The sequence below is a fragment of the Condylura cristata genome, unplaced genomic scaffold (assembly GCF_000260355.1).
Source record: "Condylura cristata isolate star-nosed mole 26May11 unplaced genomic scaffold, ConCri1.0 scaffold00019, whole genome shotgun sequence".
Lineage (NCBI taxonomy): Eukaryota > Metazoa > Chordata > Mammalia > Eulipotyphla > Talpidae > Condylura > Condylura cristata.
Genome location: NW_004567120.1, coordinates 23,386,682 through 23,394,938, shown reverse-complemented (window position 1 = coordinate 23,394,938; position 8,257 = coordinate 23,386,682). Strand labels below are relative to the sequence as shown.

Below are 8,257 nucleotides of genomic sequence, written 5' to 3'. Positions count from 1 at the left end.
ATACACATGCTGAAGTATTTAGGGTTAAAGTTAGTTCATGACTAAAAGTTATTCCCAAACGGGACAGCTAAAAGGAATATGTATATACTAAAAGAAATGCTAAAGCAAATTATCAAACTGTTAAAAATCAGGGAAACTAAATGAATGTGGATGTTCTTGTCTTTTCTCTGTAAGAATGAAACTATTTTATAATAATAAAACTACCCAAAATGAACATATGCTTTGTCCCCTAAATTCTTTCCTAAAAATTACCCAAATATATGTAAAGATATTCATACGTAGATGTTGATTACAGCATTACTTGAAATAGCTGAAAATAAACTTCCAACAAACTCTATTGATATAGCTTTTCCATACCATGAAACACTATGTAGTTGTTAAAAATATGGAGTGAATCACCTCATGGTCATTAAGATGACTACTATATTAAAAAAAAAATCAACCACAGAAGAAATATCATGGCATGGGAAAGAAAAACAAAAACAATTGGGATGATCTCAAGGAAACTCAAAAGGCCCTTACATAGTGAAACATACGTAAGATTAAAAAGTTTCTGCTAGTGCTGGTGGTGGTGGCCGGGTAGTTTTCCTGTGTTGCCGTGGGGCTGGTGGCCGCGGCCTCTGGTCTGGGATGAACCCCGCTCTCGGTGGAGGCAGGAGAGCTGAGCCGGAGCCATGGCCAGTACAATGGTAGCAGTTGGACTGACCATTGCTGCTGCAGGATTTGCAGGCAGCTATGTTTTGCAAGCCATGAAGCATATGGAGCCTCAAGTAAAACAGGTTTTCCAAAGTCTACCAAAATCTGCTTTCAGTGGTGGCTATTATAGAGGTGGGTTTGAACCCAAAATGACAAAACGGGAAGCAGCATTAATATTAGGTGTAAGCCCTACTGCCAATAAAGGAAAAATAAGGGATGCTCATCGACGAATTATGCTTTTAAATCACCCAGACAAGGGAGGATCTCCTTATATAGCAGCCAAAATCAACGAAGCTAAAGATTTACTAGAAGGTCAAGCTAAAAAATGAAGTAAATATCTGATGAATTTTAAGTTCTTAGCAGTTAATGTATGAATACCAACTTTTTAATAAAATGCTTCAAAGCTACAAATCTTAAAAATGATTTAGCAGAAACAAAAAAACCTTGGGATAATTTTTTTTGTTTAAATCTGAGAACACCTCTGAGGACTTTAGATCTTTGTAAGTAATTGATGCAAGTATAAATCAGGCTATTTGTAAATCATAAAATTTGGAGGTTAATATTCAGTTATGAATACATGTGACTTGAATAACAACTCATTACTCTTTAAATTTTGTAACTATTTCAATGAACATAACACTTGTTTCAAATAAGTTGCCCAGTCTTAATGGGAGACCAATAAACTGTTATGTGAAAAAAAAAAAAGTTTCTGCTAAATAAGGTAGAATATCCTCACCATATATAACTGTTACGGGGCACCCCAGTATGCACTGGGCTGCCTGTCTGTGGGGTTTCACCTGCGTGCTTAAAATTTAGTTGTACTCGCCCTCCCTGTTGGCGCAGGGGGTTAAAGCACAGCACTAAGAAGCTAAAGCCACTGCAGCATGATTTCGATTCCCGCCTGCCCCGGAGGTGATCCATATGGTGCGGCAGACCTCTCCTGACCCGCCCGCTGCTCCCCTCAGCAGTGTACTTCGTGGACCTGCCTGTTCTGCTCCCCACTCTGTCTCTGGTGAATCCTCTCACCACCCTGCACCTCTGGCCTATACCCCAGTTCTGTATGTATAAATAAATCTTAAAAAAAAAATTTTAGTTGTACAGTTGTACTGCAGGCACACACAAAAGGTCAATAACAGGTTAATTTACAAAAGGGGAAAAGAAAAGGAAACAACTGGAACATCTTACCTGCTGGGCTGACTTGGAGTTCTGGTAACAAACTAACTGAAAGCTCAGAGTCTTGCAGCCCTGGTAACAAACTAACTGAAAGCCCCAGTCATACCGTCAGTCAGGAGAGCCAATTCCTGAGCTGTTTCAGAGCGAGAGAGTGAGCAAGAGAAGCAATGGCGCCCTATTTATCTTCCAAAGTCCCAGAATGCCTGCTTAGCTCTGCCCTTGGGTCCTTGCAGTTCTCTCCCTGGTACTTCTGGGAGTTGTAGTTTCCAATCCCTGGAGTAGGGGGTAGAGTCCAGAAAGCTGGAGTAAGGAAGGTGTGGAGTTCACAAGACTCTGCAGAGTTCCTTTAGGACATCCTTCCCCTTAACATAACCACCAGGGGATTAATATCCAAGATATGTATAAAAAACTCACATAATTCAACAATAGAAAAACAATCCAATCAATAAATGGGAAGCAGTGTGAACAGCAATTCACTGAAGAGGATATCCAGAAGGCCTTTAGACATATGAAAGTGTTCATCATCACCTTCTATGAGAGGCAGGTGTCAACCACAGTGAGATATACACCTGTGAGAGGGCACATTTTACAAAGACACCCCCTGCCATAACAAGTGCTGGGGAGGATGTAGAGAAAGAAGAATCCTATTATACTGTTGGTGGGAATGTAAGCTGAAGCTACATTTGGAAAGCTATTATCCTTTAAAAACTAAAAATGGAGGCAGTTCTTGTCCCAAGACTGTTCGCTTGTGTCTAGGCAGGCACCCTTTAACAAACCTTTTCCTCTCAAAAGCAACATCAGATGGCTGCCTGCCTGTGTATATGCAGGTGCCTCTTATTTTTTTCTTCCTTTTCTTCACTTCCTAATAAACATGCCCTTTTAAATGCAAACAAATAAACAACTAAAAATGGAAATACCATACAACCCAGCAATCCCATTCTTGGGCATCTCTCCAAAGAACGTGAAAACATCAAAGCAAAAACCACATGCTTTACTACGTTGATTGTAACATTATGTACAATAGTCAGGGCATGGAAGCAGTCAAAATGCCCAACATAGATGACTGAGTCAAGAAGATGTATACCCACACTGTAGCATGCTCTTCAGCCACAATGAAAGAGAAAATGCAGCCATCATAGAGAAATGGAGGGAGTTTCAGGGAATATGTGTCATAAAGCAAATCAGAATTTCAAAAACAAATAATGCCAAACATTTAGGTAATGGATCATTTGACCAAGTAAAATACATAAGAAAAACTCACCAACATTCATAAATGCAATGAGGGTTCTGAGGTTAAGTGGAGTGAGAAAAGGACAAAGTTGCAGAACAGGCAGATTTATTGAAATATACTGCTAAAAGGAGTAGCAGGCGAGATAGGAGAGGTCTGCTGCACCATGGAGGTCAGCTCTCTGCCTAGGAATCGAACTTGTGCTGCAGTGGCTACAGATAGCTTCATAGTGCTGCGCTTTAACCCCTTGCACCACCAGGGTAGCCCCAAGCCCCAGAATCCAATTTAAGGAAAGCCAAAAGTGCTCTAAGTTAGTTTTTAAAAATGATGTAATGATAGTAATTCCTAGAATCTTAGATCCCAAACATAGAGACTATTTAGCATTATTTCCCCTCCTTTTACTGGTGGAAACACTGAGCCTTTAAGAAGTGAAATAAATCACTATAGGCCACCGAGCTACTGAAGAGAGTCTGTACTAATCTAGGTCTCCTAATTCCTAGGCCTCTGTTTTATAAAACTGCTGAAGCCTTTTCAAATCTGTTAATTAATCCTTGTAAGAACTTCGTGAAGTAGGTGAGTGATATTTATTCTGACTTTAGAGCCATTTACTGAAAAAGCGATTAGATATCTGTAAGCCAAAACTGATTCTACTGTAATTAAACATGCTTTTAATCACTCTAAAAGAACAGACTATTAAGTAGGCTTATCATCTTAGGAATTAGATTTCAGTTTCTTGTACAACCAGTTTAAAGATCACCACTTCTCACCTGGCATCTTAAATTCCTCTTATATTAAGAATAAAGCCTATATTTGCTTAGTAAGATTAAGCAGATACACAATCACTAGATTAGCTGTATCTCAGGGCTCCTCCAGTTCTCTCAGCAAATGAATGAGTGGGGGACCGGGAGTGTATCCCCCCTGGACTTGCATAAATTACTAGAATGTGTCCATTTGCCTGTTGGTTTTCCTTCCAAATGACTTCCTCAGGCTGCAGTTTCTCGTCTGCGCTGTTCTTTATATTGGATAGACGGGATGCACAGTGGTTTGCCTTATGTAATTTATTGTGATGATTATTTTCTAAATATGAGCAAATCACCAATGCAGCCTTTAATTAAAGTTTGCATAGAGATTTCGTTCATCATTCAGGTAAATGAGTTTTAGCTTTCAGTTCAAAATTTGAATTGAAGTTGTATGACAGGCTTGGGGGTAGGTGAGTGGGAACTTAGGGTTTCTTTCCTTTCCTTTCTCATATTTCCTTCCTTCTAGTTGTTCACTGCTCCCATGCTCTGTTTTGGCCTTCCATCGGAGCTGGTATTTTCCAAAAAGTACCTCTAGTGCCAAAGTTATTTCTCATGAAAATGCCCAGTCCCCAGTGATCTGAACTCAGCCAACAAGAGCAGGATTACAGGCAGAATTCAAAGGAATCTTGCAAAGCATCTCATTCCATTTGATGGAAACTGAGCCCTAGAACTGCACTATCACTGGCCCAAGGTCAAGAGCAGAGCTGAATTCCAACACTCTGAACAAAGATTTAACTTAGGTGGGTCTCAGCCACTGTCCCAGTAAAATGGAAATCAAGATATTTACTCAGGTTACTATGAAGATGAAATATGACAAAATAAGCAAAAAGAGTTTGAAAAATGCAATATGGTACATGCAGTTTAAATATTCTTTCTTCTGAGCTATGCTTTTTGATACTCAGTTTTAATAACTATCAATATATGTCTCTTCCAAGTACATTTCAAAAGAGGTGGTCTTGAAAGGACACATCAAAACCCCAGAGGGGAGAAAGTGGATAGGGAATCATTCTGGGTACCCCTCAGATCACTAAGCCATGTAGAGTCACATATTTTAATAAGAACAAAGCCTGCTTTCATTCACGGGGATGAAGAACTTTGCAAAGAACCTGAAAAATTACCCATACCGTAGTTCTAGCATCTAGCGTGGGGATTGATGAAATGAACTTAAAAGTCTCCTTTAACACCAAAGTTCTGTAATTGTGAAATTCCAGTGGATTCATTTTTAACAAACAATCTCATTCATTGTTTTCTCTTCATATCCAGAAACATGAACTTTTACAAATTGCTATCTTTATCCTGATCTTATTGTTTATATATTTTTGTTAATATAATTGACTTTATAACATTGTGTATGTTAGAGATATAGGATACCAGATGTGTTGTTTTGATTGACCCTGATCTAAAAAAAAGAAAAAGAAAAATGAAAAGGAACCCAACACACTCCTGCAATAAGCACATACACATAGAACACTCAAACAAGTTGGCTTTTTTTTTAATTAAATAAAATATAAAAGGGCCATACCCTCCAATCTTCAAACTTCTGACATTAGCAGACTGAGTTTATTATTTAGTGATAGTCTGCAATACAGGAAACCCTAATCTTGGCTCCCCCAACCCTTCAGTTATTTGGATCAGAAGTCCAAATAGATGGTTCCAACTTGCTGCCTGTGAGCAGTGACTCTACCCAGAAACACCTGATGGAAAGACCAAGTCAAATTTGCTTTAAAATCCCATTTTATACCCTCATAGCTAGACACATAGAAGCACTCAGGATATGTGTGCGCAGTGAATGAATACAATACATCATGGTGTTATAGGTCAGGACTAGTTAGATAGGGAGCAAGTTATCCCAGGCTTTGTGTGAAAGACCTAGAAGTTGTGAGACCATGTCTCATTGGAGGAACAACAGGAAGTACAGTTTACCCAGCATTTCATAGGACTGTCATGGCTTTCAGACATGACCCTGCAAGGCGAAGGGGACAGAAAGGGAGGGAAAAGGGACCTGCAGCTGGGATGGGCATTTAGGCTGGGTTGTGGTGTCAAGATTAGATTTGTATTTTAGAGAGGGGTCTGGCATCTGGTGTAAAATGGATACGGAGAGGAGATTAGGAGCCCAGTCAGGAGGGTGCAAGACTACAGGCCAGGTTCCCAATGAGAAGGTTCTTTGGCAGTTGTCTAAACAGGATGAAGGCCAAGCAAGGCCATGGTGGCAAGCAGAGATGGAGAAACATTTAGTCAGGATTAGTCTGCAGAGCAAAGAGGTCTTGATAGGCAAGAAAGTGAAATTAGCACTCCAAAACAAAATTCAATGAAATTTACCATCTAATCGAGTAAAAAACAGAAACTTGTGAGAGCAGCAGTGAAAAATAGCCAGGGGTGAGTTGACAATAAATCTAATATGTGTCAGCCCTGTGACGTGCAGACAAGAAAGCAAATGCCATCGTAGGGTGCCCGAGTAGAAAAGTTCAGTGTCTAGACACTGGACGTGACCATTCCTGTCAGCTCTAGGCAGGAGAATCTGTGCCCTCCAGTTGGGGAAATGGGTAAGAGGGGTGGATCGTCCCCATCTCCCATTTTCAAAAGATATAGAGGAATTGACGCAAACTCAGAGTCTTTAGAGCAATAGAGCCTGCAAGAACCAAGAAGCCAGATTTATCTTCAATTTTTTGGACTACCACGGGGAAGATGGGCGAAGTGGTTGTGCGTGACCTCTAAATTGCCAGGGGATCTCCCATTTCAAGCAGCCCCAAGCCCTGAGGCAGTGACCCTAATGCCCTAATGGCGTTGGTGGAGACTGTTAGTCCTTGTTCCTAGAGGTTGTTCAGTTAAGAGGTTAGAGACCTTGTACGTGGGGCCCAAACAAAACACCACCACCACTACCACGCCAAACAAAAACTACCAGGGTGGCGGACGACCTTCGAGGCTCTTGATGACTCTCTGATGTCTAAATTCCGGCCAAGCGGGGGTGTAGTTAAACTTTCAGCCTTTCTGCTCTTGGAGGAGGTGGTCCGCAGTACTTCTCTCATTAGCTATTTGATACTCGTACCCTGAAGGAGCTAGGTCACCGGAGGGTCGGTAGACTGGATAAATGGCAACCTTTAAACCACTGTAACTTCTTGCGGGGGGAGTGGGTGAGGAAGCCTGGGCAAAGCCTTGGAAACGTCTAGAGCAACCGCGCACTGGGATAAACTTCTGTGGCAGCTTTGCAGCACGAGAGGGGCGGGGCTAATTGAAAGGGTCCTCAGAGAAGGCGAGTGGCCCTGGGGGGCGGGGGGGGGCCGAAAGGGCGGGACTAACCCTTTGTTGCCATTGGTCTTGCGGGCAAGTTGAGGGATGGCAGCGAGGGGGCGGAGCCCGCGAAGGGAGGCAATTAGCTCCTCTGGAGCCCACCGAGCGGAGCGGGGTGGCAAGCAGGCAGGCGAGCCCGCACTCTGGAGCCGGAGCCGGGAGCCGGGAGGCAGCTGCGACGATCTCGCCGCGGCCACAGCAGGGTGAGGGTGCACGGGGCGTTGGCACCGGGGCGCGCGCCTGCGTCGCCGACTTGGATGCGGCGGGGACGGTACTGCACCCCGCGCTCTCGACGCGAGCCGTTCCACAGCTGGTCTCAGGGGCAGCGGTCGCAGGGAGCGACTGGGCGCGTTGACGGTTGCAGTGGCGGCGGCTGGGAAGAGGAGGCAGCGACCGGCGGTGGCGGCAGTAGTCCCGCTACCCTGGCAGAGACCGGAGTGGAGACGCTTAGGCTCTGGGTAAATGCCCTCCGTCCCGCTCGCAGGACAGGCAGCCAGGTCTCACGCGCTAGCCTCCCCGGCCTATGGGAGCTGTGGTTCCAAGCAGCCAGGGCCACGCGGGCTCACGGTGGGGATTGGAAAGGGGAGGAGCAGGAGACCCTAATCGCTCCGCCCGCCCCTGGAAACCGTGCAGGTTTTCAGAGATGCGCCTAGATTCTTGCCCTGGTCCTCCCCCTTCACCCTAGACCTGCCGCACCTCCACTGGCCCCAGCACCACACTAGGGGGCGCTCCAGCGGCTGCTCTAGCTGAGGTCGCTGGAGGCACTCTCCCGGGGTACCCTGTCATTGCTTTCTGCTAATGGGGACTAAGGGTGCCCTCTCCTGTTAGCCCCAAGCAGTAGGGGCCTGGGCACTGGGCTTCTCTCGGGTTCCTGCTGCACTATCCAAATCAATCATTAGCGGGGCTCCACCACCCCAGCTTCTCTTGCTTCAGACATTTATCAAGAGTTCTGAGGTTTCTGGCACAGCTGGAATAAGATCAGATCCAATCGGGGAGAGCAGAGCACGGGCCATGGAGTCCTGAGCATGATTTAGGGGCCAGCAGGGCCAGGGGGGCAAGGGGAAGAAGCAAG

The 8,257-nt window shown here is 44.3% G+C and overlaps 1 pseudogene; it reads left to right on the top strand.

The window, feature by feature from the left end:
• Positions 1 to 601: 601 nt before the first annotated feature.
• LOC101621500 lies at positions 602 to 1,295 on the top strand (annotated as a pseudogene).
• The last annotated feature ends 6,962 nt before the right edge of the window (positions 1,296 to 8,257 follow it).